Source organism: Brachycentrus maculatus, unplaced genomic scaffold (genome assembly GCF_059751285.1).
Source record: "Brachycentrus maculatus isolate JH-2025_06_01 unplaced genomic scaffold, ASM5975128v1 h1tg001277l, whole genome shotgun sequence".
NCBI classification, from domain to species: domain Eukaryota; kingdom Metazoa; phylum Arthropoda; class Insecta; order Trichoptera; family Brachycentridae; genus Brachycentrus; species Brachycentrus maculatus.
Window position 1 is genome coordinate 25,001 of NW_028281950.1, and position 12,500 is coordinate 37,500.

The 12,500-nt window shown below is 48.4% G+C and overlaps 1 non-coding gene and 2 pseudogenes across 1 annotated transcript; all 3 read left to right on the forward strand.

Annotated features, from left to right (window-relative positions):
- The first annotated feature begins 8,273 nt into the window (after positions 1 to 8,273).
- Positions 8,274 to 10,213, forward strand: LOC148299231 (small subunit ribosomal RNA). The gene has a single exon (XR_015839109.1). It is a non-coding gene; the product is annotated as a small subunit ribosomal RNA (ribosomal RNA).
- A 359-nt stretch (positions 10,214 to 10,572) lies between these two features.
- On the forward strand, positions 10,573 to 10,734 carry LOC148299232 (5.8S ribosomal RNA; annotated as a pseudogene).
- A 338-nt stretch (positions 10,735 to 11,072) lies between these two features.
- Positions 11,073 to 12,500, forward strand: part of LOC148299233 (large subunit ribosomal RNA) — a 4,078-nt pseudogene continuing 2,650 nt past the window's right edge.

The following is a 12,500-nucleotide window of genomic DNA, read 5'->3' on the forward strand; positions in this document are numbered from 1 at the left end:
TATCGCCTCCTTTTCATTTTCTGAACGCTTGTGTGATGTTTTAAAAACAAAAAACTTCATTACAATTTTTACAGAGCTATACGCCGAGACGCTCGTGACGGTATCGCCTCCTTTCCATTTTCTGAACGCTTGTGATGTTTTGAAAACAAGAACCTTTCTTACAATTTTTACAGAGCTATACGCCGAGACGCTCGTGACGGTATCGCCTCGTTTTAAAAATGTACACATACGAAGAAGTCATATTTTGCTCTTCAAATAGAGTTTTCAAATAATAAAATCAAATGTGTCGTTGTGTGATGGAGTGAGGAGGATTTTCACAGAGCTATACGCCGAGACGCTCGTGACGGTATCACCTCGTTTTGAAAATTTACACACGTTTTTCTTCAAAGCTCGAAACAAATATGTCGCTGTGTGATGGAGTGAGGAGGATTTTCACATAAGTATACGCTTAGACGCTCGTGACGGTATCGCCTCGCTTTTAAAAAATGGTACAGATATGAAGGAGTTATATTATGCTTTCAAGTTTGAATAAATCAATTCAAATGTGTTGTTGTGTGATGGTAGTTTTTTTTTAATTTTTTTTACTTTATTAATGTATATCTGGTTTAAGGCCTAGGATTACTTGGCACAATCAGGCATGTCTAATATTTGAAAGCGGCCGGGCGGCAATCGCGAGTACCCTACGCTGCGCGAGTACTACGAGTCGGAGTGGCAGTTCGTTTAGATAATACAAAATACTATACAAGGAGGGGTGAACGGCGGGAGTAGCTATGATCGGCCTAAGGTTGCCGAATGCCTCGCCGTCTGACATTAATTCGACCCTCTCGATGGCTCGTCGGGAATGGCCCGGATCGAGCTCTCGACGCGGTCAAGCGGCCGCGCGTACCCCACACTGCGCGGGTACTACGAGTGGGAGTTAATATATAATATTATACGAGGAGTTATTAATACATAATATAACACAAGGAAGGGTGAACGGCGGGAGTAGCTATGAACGGCTTAATGCCTCGCCGTCTGACATTCGTCGGGGAGTACGAGTGATTGTTTATTCATGTGAGAGATAACAGAGAGTCGGAGTGATGGATTATTTACGATAGATAATATTATTAATTGAATAAATTAATTAATCAATATAAGGTTATTAATGAGAAGGGTGAACCGCGGGAGTAGCTATGATCGGCCTAAGGTTGCCGAATGCCTCGCCGTCTGACATTAATTCGATCCTCTCGATGGCTCGTCGGGAATGGCCCGGATCGAGCTCGCGACGCGGTCAAGCGGCCGCGCGTACCCCACACTGCGCGGGTACTACGAGTGGGAGTTAATATATAATATTATACGAGGAGTTATTAATATATAATATAACACAAGGAAGGGTGAACGGCGGGAGTAGCTATGATCGGCCTAAGGTTGCCGAATGCCTCGCCGTCTGACATTAATTCGACCCTCTCGATGGCTCGTCGGGAATGGCCCGGATCGAGCTCGCGACGCGGTCAAGCGGCCGCGCGTACCCCACACTGCGCGGGTACTACGAGTGGGAGTTAATATATAATATTATACGAGGAGTTATTAATACATAATATAACACAAGGAAGGGTGAACGGCGGGAGTAGCTATGATCAGCTTAAGGTTGCCAAATGCCTCGCCGTCTGACATTAATTCGACCCTCTCGATGGCTCGTCGGACAAGGCCCGGATCGAGCTCTGAACGCGGTCAAGCGACGCCGACGCGCGGCAATCGCGAGTACCCTACGCTGCGCGAGTACTACGAGTCGGAGTGTTTGTTCGTTTAGATAATGTATATATATATATATATATATATATATATATATATATATATATATATATATATATATATATATATATATATATATAAAATATTATATAAGGAGGGGTGAACGGCGGGAGTAGCTATGAACGGCTTAATGCCTCGCCGTCTGACATTCGTCGGGGAGTACGAGTGATTGTTTATTCATGTGAGAGATAACAGAGAGTCGGAGTGATGGATTATTTACAATAGATAATATTATTAATTGAATAAATTAATTAATCAATATAAGGTTATTAATGAGAAGGGTGAACGGCGGGAGTAGCTAAGATCGGCCTAAGGTTGCCGAATGCCTCGCCGTCTGACATTAATTCGACCCTCTCGATGGCTCGTCGGGAATGGCCCGGATCGAGCTCGCGACGCGGTCAAGCGGCCGCGCGTACCCCACACTGCGCGGGTACTACGAGTGGGAGTTAATATATAATATTATACGAGGAGTTATTAATACATAATATAACACAAGGAAGGGTGAACGGCGGGAGTAGCTAAGATCGGCCTAAGGTTGCCGAATGCCTCGCCGTCTGACATTAATTCGACCCTCTCGATGGCTCGTCGGGAATGGCCCGGATCGAGCTCGCGACGCGGTCAAGCGGCCGCGCGTACCCCACACTGCGCGGGTACTACGAGTGGGAGTTAATATATAATATTATACGAGGAGTTATTAATACATAATATAACACAAGGAAGGGTGAACGGCGGGAGTAGCTATGATCAGCTTAAGGTTGCCAAATGCCTCGCCGTCTGACATTAATTCGACCCTCTCGATGGCTCGTCGGACAAGGCCCGGATCGAGCTCTGAACGCGGTCAAGCGACGCCGACGCGCGGCAATCGCGAGTACCCTACGCTGCGCGAGTACTACGAGTCGGAGTGTTTGTTCGTTTAGATAATGTATATATATATATATATATATATATATATATATATATATATATATATATATATATATATATATATATATATATATATATATATATATAAAATATTATATAAGGAGGGGTGAACGGCGGGAGTAGCTATGAACGGCTTAATGCCTCGCCGTCTGACATTCGTCGGGGAGTACGAGTGATTGTTTATTCATGTGAGAGATAACAGAGAGTCGGAGTGATGGATTATTTACGATAGATAATATTATTAATTGAATAAATTAATTAATCAATATAAGGTTATTAATGAGAAGGGTGAACCGCGGGAGTAGCTATGATCGGCCTAAGGTTGCCGAATGCCTCGCCGTCTGACATTAATTCGACCCTCTCGATGGCTCGTCGGGAATGGCCCGGATCGAGCTCGCGACGCGGTCAAGCGGCCGCGCGTACCCCACACTGCGCGGGTACTACGAGTGGGAGTTAATATATAATATTATACGAGGAGTTATTAATACATAATATAACACAAGGAAGGGTGAACGGCGGGAGTAGCTATGATCAGCTTAAGGTTGCCAAATGCCTCGCCGTCTGACATTAATTCGACCCTCTCGATGGCTCGTCGGACAAGGCCCGGATCGAGCTCTGAACGCGGTCAAGCGACGCCGACGCGCGGCAATCGCGAGTACCCTACGCTGCGCGAGTACTACGAGTCGGAGTGTTTGTTCGTTTAGATAATGTATATATATATATATATATATATATATATATATATATATATATATATATATATATATATATATATATATATATATATATATATATATAAATATTATATAAGGAGGGGTGAACGGCGGGAGTAGCTATGAACGGCTTAATGCCTCGCCGTCTGACATTCGTCGGGGAGTACGAGTGATTGTTTATTCATGTGAGAGATAACAGAGAGTCGGAGTGATGGATTATTTACAATAGATAATATTATTAATTGAATAAATCAATTAATCAATATAAGGTTATTAATGAGAAGGGTGAACGGCGGGAGTAGCTAAGATCGGCCTAAGGTTGCCGAATGCCTCGCCGTCTGACATTAATTCGACCCTCTCGATGGCTCGTCGGGAATGGCCCGGATCGAGCTCGCGACGCGGTCAAGCGGCCGCGCGTACCCCACACTGCGCGGGTACTACGAGTGGGAGTTAATATATAATATTATACGAGGAGTTATTAATACATAATATAACACAAGGAAGGGTGAACGGCGGGAGTAGCTATGATCAGCTTAAGGTTGCCAAATGCCTCGCCGTCTGACATTAATTCGACCCTTCTCGATGGCTCGTCGGGAATGGCCCGGATCGAGCTCGCGACGCGGTCAAGCGGCCGCGCGTACCCCACACTGCGCGGGTACTACGAGTGGGAGTTAATATATAATATTATACGAGGAGTTATTAATACATAATATAACACAAGGAAGGGTGAACGGCGGGAGTAGCTATGATCAGCTTAAGGTTGCCAAATGCCTCGCCGTCTGACATTAATTCGACCCTCTCGATGGCTCGTCGGGAATGGCCCGGATCGAGCTCGCGACGCGGTCAAGCGGCCGCGCGTACCCCACACTGCGCGGGTACTACGAGTGGGAGTTAATATATAATATTATACGAGGAGTTATTAATACATAATATAACACAAGGAAGGGTGAACGGCGGGAGTAGCTATGATCAGCTTAAGGTTGCCAAATGCCTCGCCGTCTGACATTAATTCGACCCTCTCGATGGCTCGTCGGACAAGGCCCGGATCGAGCTCTGAACGCGGTCAAGCGACGCCGACGCGCGGCAATCGCGAGTACCCTACGCTGCGCGAGTACTACGAGTCGGAGTGTTTGTTCGTTTAGATAATGTATATATATATATATATATATATATATATATATATATATATATATATATATATATATATATATATATATATATATATATATATAAAATATTATATAAGGAGGGGTGAACGGCGGGAGTAGCTATGAACGGCTTAATGCCTCGCCGTCTGACATTCGTCGGGGAGTACGAGTGATTGTTTATTCATGTGAGAGATAACAGAGAGTCGGAGTGATGGATTATTTACAATAGATAATATTATTAATTGAATAAATTAATTAATCAATATAAGGTTATTAATGAGAAGGGTGAACGGCGGGAGTAGCTAAGATCGGCCTAAGGTTGCCGAATGCCTCGCCGTCTGACATTAATTCGACCCTCTCGATGGCTCGTCGGGAATGGCCCGGATCGAGCTCGCGACGCGGTCAAGCGGCCGCGCGTACCCCACACTGCGCGGGTACTACGAGTGGGAGTTAATATATAATATTATACGAGGAGTTATTAATACATAATATAACACAAGGAAGGGTGAACGGCGGGAGTAGCTATGATCAGCTTAAGGTTGCCAAATGCCTCGCCGTCTGACATTAATTCGACCCTCTCGATGGCTCGTCGGGAATGGCTGGCCCGGATCGAGCTCGCGACGCGGTCAAGCGGCCGCGCGTACCCCACACTGCGCGGGTACTACGAGTGGGAGTTAATATATAATATTATACGAGGATATTAATACATAATATAACACAAGGAAGGGTGAACGGCGGGAGTAGCTATGATCAGCTTAAGGTTGCCAAATGCCTCGCCGTCTGACATTAATTCGACCCTCTCGATGGCTCGTCGGGAATGGCCCGGATCGAGCTCGCGACGCGGTCAAGCGGCCGCGCGTACCCCACACTGCGCGGGTACTACGAGTGGGAGTTAATATATAATATTATACGAGGAGTTATTAATACATAATATAACACAAAGAAGGGTGAACGGCGGGAGTAGCTATGATCAGCTTAAGGTTGCCAAATGCCTCGCCGTCTGACATTAATTCGACCCTCTCGATGGCACGTCGGACAAGGCCCGGATCGAGCTCTGAACGCGGTCAAGCGACGCCGACGCGCGGCAATCGCGAGTACCCTACGCTGCGCGAGTACTACGAGTCGGAGTGTTTGTTCGTTTAGATAATGTATATATATATATATATATATATATATATATATATATATATATATATATATATATATATATATATATATATATATATAAAATATTATATAAGGAGGGGTGAACGGCGGGAGTAGCTATGAACGGCTTAATGCCTCGCCGTCTGACATTCGTCGGGGAGTACGAGTGATTGTTTATTCATGTGAGAGATAACAGAGAGTCGGAGTGATGGATTATTTACAATAGATAATATTATTAATTGAATAAATTAATTAATCAATATAAGGTTATTAATGAGAAGGGTGAACCGCGGGAGTAGCTATGATCGGCCTAAGGTTGCCGAATGCCTCGCCGTCTGACATTAATTCGACCCTCTCGATGGCTCGTCGGGAATGGCCCGGATCGAGCTCGCGACGCGGTCAAGCGGCCGCGCGTACCCCACACTGCGCGGGTACTACGAGTGGGAGTTAATATATAATATTATACGAGGAGTTATTAATATATAATATAACACAAGGAAGGGTGAACGGCGGGAGTAGCTATGATCAGCTTAAGGTTGCCAAATGCCTCGCCGTCTGACATTAATTCGACCCTCTCGATGGCTCGTCGGGAATGGCCCGGATCGAGCTCGTGACGCGGTCAAGCGGCCGCGCGTACCCCACACTGCGCGGGTACTACGAGTGGGAGTTAATATATAATATTATACGAGGAGTTATTAATACATAATATAACACAAGGAAGGGTGAACGGCGGGAGTAGCTATGATCAGCTTAAGGTTGCCAAATGCCTCGCCGTCTGACATTAATTCGACCCTCTCGATGGCTCGTCGGACAAGGCCCGGATCGAGCTCTGAACGCGGTCAAGCGACGCCGACGCGCGGCAATCGCGAATATATATATATATATATATATATATATATATATATATATATATATATATATATATATATATATATATTATGATGAAGATGGAGAGGAAGAAGAAGTAGAAGAAAAGTAGTAGAAGAAGAAGAAGAAGAATAATAATAATAATGATAACAAAACTAATAATCATAATAGTTATGATAATACTGATAACAATGATTATAATAATAAGAAGAAGAAGAAGAAGAAGAAGAAGGAAGAAGAAGAAGAAGAAGAATAGTTATCATAATAATAGTAGTAATAGTAATAATAATAATAATAATTTCGTAAGATGAAGAAAAAGAAGAAGAAGAAGAACAAGAGCAAGAAGAAGAAGAGGAAGAAGAGGAAGTCGAAGAAGAGGTATAGGACCACGAAGAATAGAAGAAGAAGAAGAAGAAGAAGAAGTAGGAGAAAAGTAGAAGAAGAAGAAGAAGAATAATAATAATAATAATAACAAAACTAATAATCATAATAGTTATGACAATACTGAATAATAAGAGGAAGAAGAAGAAGAAGAAGAAGAAGAAGAAGGAGAAGAAGAAGAAGAAGAGTTATCATAACAATAGTAGTAATAGTTAAAATAATAATAATTTCGTAAGAAGAAGAAAAAGAAGAAGAAGAAGAAGAAGAACAAGAGCAAGAAGAAGAAGAGGAAGAAGAGGAAGTCGAAGAAGAATAGAATAGAATAGAAGAAGAAGACGATTAAGACGAAAAGTAGACGACGAAGAATAGAAGAAGAAGAAGAAGAAGAAGAAGAAGGATAATAATAATAATAATAATAATAATAATAATAATAATAATAACAAAACTAATAATCATGATAGTTACGATAATAATGATAACAATGATTATAATGATAAGGAGAAGGAGAAGAAGAAGAAGAGGATGAATACTTTTTAAAAAAATATATATATCTGCGTGTACACGCATCGACGTGTAAAAAATATGTATATATATTCGTAACGTGTATCCGCTATCGAAACGAAAATCGTGTAGAGAGAAGTGAAAAAATTATGCGCGCCGACCATCTGGACTCGATCACTCGCCGTACCCCGCGCGGGAGTTACGCTAAGCCCGAATCCGCGCACCCGCCTCGGTCTAGTCGCTCTCGGGGCCGGGGCCGGCGAGACCGGGCCGCCGCGGTACTGTATGCGCGTCCGTAGTGGCGCGCTGATTTGCACAGCGTTCGCAAACCGCGGCGGCCCATCTGTCGGTCGCGTCGGCGGTACATTTGCGAAACTCGACGCGGCGTTCGCCTTCTGGCTTCGCCGGCGCCCGTGTCTCATCTCTGGAGTTCCGCGCGAGTAGAACTTGACCAAGAAATGAAAAAGAGTACGGTCGGAGGAGGTAACTCCCCGGCCACACCGTTGCCTCACGGCTCACGGCGTACGCGTTTTACGAATGGGAATTCATAATTTAGGCGACGACGACGCACTCCGTGTGATCGATCCCCGCCTGCTCTCCCCGCTCGGCTCTTCGAGCAAGAGAACCACCGCAGCGGCAAGGCAGAGTAACAACAATACACATGCCCGATAATGAGCAAATTGTTCTTTTATCGACGGAGTGTGAGTGTCACAGAGCGTGGCGCGGCGGGTGACTCCGCCGCGCGCGAACACGCCGTGTCCGAGCAGTGTCTCTCGGTTACGCAGCTAACCCGAAGAACAGCTCCCTGGTTGATCCTGCCAGTAATCATATGCTTGTCTCAAAGACTAAGCCATGCAAGTCTCAGTAAAAGCCGAATTAAGGTGAAACCGCGAATGGCTCAATATATCAGTTTTGGTTCCTTAGATCGTACACGGTTACTTGGATAACTGTGGCAATTCTAGAGCTAATACATGCAAACGAGGTCCTGACCGGCAACGGGAGGGATGCTTTTATTAGATCAAAAACCAATCGGCGGCGGGGTTCGCGCCCCGTCCGTCGCCATTCGAGATGACTCTAGATAACTTTGAGCTGATCGCACGGTCTAGCACCGGCGACGCATCTTTCAAATGTCTGCCTTATCAACTGTCGATGGTAGTTTATGCGACTACCATGGTTGTCACGGGTAACGGGGAATCAGGGTTCGATTCCGGAGAGGGAGCCTGAGAAACGGCTACCACATCCACGGAAGGCAGCAGGCGCGCAAATTACCCACTCCCGGCACGGGGAGGTAGTGACGAAAAATAACGATACGGGACTCGTCCGAGGCCTCGTGATCGGAATGATTACACTTTAAATCCTTTAACGAGGATCCATTGGAGGGCAAGTCTGGTGCCAGCAGCCGCGGTAATTCCAGCTCCAATAGCATATACTAAAGTTGTTGCGGTTAAAAAGCTCGTAGTTGAAATTGTGTCCTGCGGTGTCGGTCTACCGAATGCGGTACGACAGGCACGTCTGCGGGGCTTCTCGCCGGTGCGTCCACCGCCGGTGTGTCGCGGTCGTCCTCACGGTCGGCCGCGCGCCGAGGCGGGCCGTCGCGGCTGTTTACTTTGAACAAATTAGAGTGCTCAAAGCGGGCTAACACTTGCCTGAATATTGTACGCATGGAATAATAGAATAGGACCTCGGTTCTGTTTTGTTGGCTTTCTGATACCAGAGGTAATGATTAATAGGGACAACTGGGGGCATTCGTATTGCGACGTTAGAGGTGAAATTCTTGGATCGTCGCAAGACGGACTAAAGCGAAAGCATTTGCCAAAGGTGTTTTCATTAATCAAGAACGAAAGTTAGAGGTTCGAAGGCGATTAGATACCGCTGTAGTTCTAACCATAAATGATGCCAGCCAGCGATCCGCCGAAGTTTCATAATTTTAACCCGGTGGGCAGCTCCCGGGAAACCAAAGCTTTCGGGCTCCGGGGGGAGTATGGTTGCAAAGCTGAAACTTAAAGGAATTGACGGAAGGGCACCACCAGGAGTGGAGCCTGCGGCTTAATTCGACTCAACACGGGAAAACTCACCAGGCCCGGACACTGGAAGGATTGACGGATTAACAGCTCTTTCTCGATTCGGTGGGTGGTGGTGCATGGCCGCTCTTAGTTGGTGGAGCGATTTGTCAGGTTAATTCCGGTAACGAACGTAACTCTAGCCTATTAAATAGACGTGCAACCGGTATCACGAGGGTCCGCGTGCGCGCGTTCCGCGGCGCTCGCGTCGCGTGCGTGCGTCTCGCGGTCTTCACTACCGGCGTACAATGAAAATCTTCTTAGAGGGACCGGCGGTATATATAGCCGCACGAGATTGAGCAATAGCAGGTCTGTGATGCCCTTAGATGTCCTGGGCCGCACGCGCGCTACACTGAAGGGATCAGCGTGTCCTCCTTGGCCTAACGGCCCGGGTAACCCGATGAAACCCCTTCGTGATAGGGATTGGGGTTTGCAATTCTCCCCCATGAACGAGGAATTCCTAGTAAAAGCGAGTCACCAGCTCGCGTTGATTGCGTCCCTGCCCTTTGTACACACCGCCCGTCGCTACTACCGATGGATGATTTGGTGAGGTCTTCGGACTGGTGCGCGGAAGCTCGTCTCGGGCGTCCGACGCGTCGGAAAGTTTGACCGAATTTGATCATTTAGAGGAAGTAAAAGTCGTAACAAGGTTTCCGTAGGTGAACCTGCGGAAGGATCATTTCCTGTGTAATAATATATTTTGTAATATATATATACATACTTGTATGTAAAATACACGAATCACGATGCGCGGCCGAGAGCCCGACATCGCTGCGGCGGAGATCGCCCTAGGGCGCCGCCGCGAACCGCGGACCCGCCGGCGTCGCGGGACGGCTCTCTCGATCCTGACGGGTCGGGGGACCGCGCCCGCGTCCGGTCGCGATTTAGTGATGCGCGTGTGCGTGTGCGCGCGCGCATCACCATTAAGGTTGCTATTTTTTGTTGTTTTGATCTTCTAAGGTCAGTTTGCGCTCGCGCGAACACCCAAAACGCGACGGATAAACAAGTGAACGAATGACAATTTTAAAATTGTACAATTATTACCCTGAACGGCGGATCACTCGGCTCGTGGGTCGATGAAGAACGCAGCTAAATGCGCGTCAGAGTGTGAACTGCAGGACACATGAGCATCGACATTTCGAACGCACATTGCGGTCCGAGCAAGACGTAGTTTGTCCACGGACCACTCCTGTTTGAGGGTCGCGCACGCAATGCGACCAGACTTCGCCGCGGAGTCTCTCACCCTCGTCCGCGAGGGGGGGGGGGCCCCGGCGAGCGCGCTGCCGGCGTCGCCCGCGCCGCCCGACCCGCTCCGGCGGTCGGCGCGCGCGCGGGCGTCCGGTCAAATGTGTGACGAATTTCGAGCGCGCGGCCGGGACGCTAACGCGTGTCCGGGGGCTAGCGACGACGCTGTGAAACCGCGATCGATCCTTTTGCGATCTTCGCGGGGCGATCCTCGCGCCCTCGACGCGGTCCCGCCGCCGCGCGCCTCTGTCTGTCTGTATTATTTATATATAATATAAAAATTATCTTTCTGTCGTCGACCTCAAATCAGGAGAGATCACCCGCCGAACTTAAGCATATCAGTAAGCGGAGGAAAAGAAACTAACGAGGATTCCCCGAGTAGCGGCGAGCGAAACGGGAAGAGCCCAGCGCTGAATCCTGCGGCCCAGGCGGGCCGCCGGGAAATGTAGCGTTAGGGAGGAGAGTAATATATACACGCGCGGTCATTAGTCACGGCTGCCTGTCCAAGTTCATCTTGAACGGGGCCCGCTTACCCGCAGAGGGTGCCAGGCCCGTAGCGACGGTAGCCGGCCGCGACGGTCTCTCTCCCCAGAGTCGGGTTGCTTGAGAGTGCAGCCCTAAGTGGGTGGTAAACTCCATCTAAGGCTAAATACTACCACGAGACCGATAGCGAACAAGTACCGTGAGGGAAAGTTGAAAAGAACTTTGAAGAGAGAGTTAAAGAGTACGTGAAACCGTTCAGGGGTAAACCTGTGGAACTCAAACGAGCGAACGGGGAGATTCATCGCGTCTTCCGTCGGGGCCCGCGTCTCGGTGCACACCTTCGCCCTCGGCACTCGTGTCGGGGCGGCGGGTGTCCGGGTGCGCAGCCGGGCCCCCGGAGCGCGTGCACTTCTCCCTCAGTATAACACCGCGACCCGTCGCGCCCCGGTCGAATGCGCCGTGCGGTTGTCCCGTCTCGCTATGCGGGGCGGAGCCGCGGCGTCCACGGCCGGGGCCGGTCGAACATTTGACGAGCGACGGTAGAGAACGAGGATCGCGTCCGCCCCACCTGTGAGGGCGTCCGTCGCGTCACAGCCGCTTCCTTATCGCGGCCCCCGGCGTCTAGTGCGTCGCGGGCGTCGCTTTTCGGTTGCCGGCGGTTAGTGGCGCGCTCTCGGACGGGACGCGTCCCGGTCGGCGGTGGTTTTGTTTTGGGCACTCACAGGACCCGTCTTGAAACACGGACCAAGGAGTCTAGCATGTGCGCGAGTCATTGGGAACGCTGATAAACCCAGAGGCGAAATGAAAGTGAAAGGTCGGCCTCGAGCCGGCCGCAGGGAAGATGCGCGGGCGTCGCCAGACGCCCCGCCGCATTCCCGAGGCGTTTCGAGAAAGCCCCCGTGCGATTATCGAGACGCACTGAGAGCGTACACGCTGGGACCCGAAAGATGGTGAACTATGCCTGGTCAGGTCGAAGTCAGGGGAAACCCTGATGGAGGACCGAAGCGATTCTGACGTGCAAATCGATCGTCCGAACTGGGTATAGGGGCGAAAGACTAATCGAACTATCTAATAGCTGGTTCCATCCGAAGTTTCCCTCAGGATAGCTGGCGCTCGAGAAACATGACGTTCGCGTCATTCTGACAGTCTCATCCGGTAAAGCGAATGATTAGAGGCATTGGGGTCGAAATGACCTCAACCTATTCTCAAACTTTAAATGGGTGAGATCTCCTTCTTGCTCG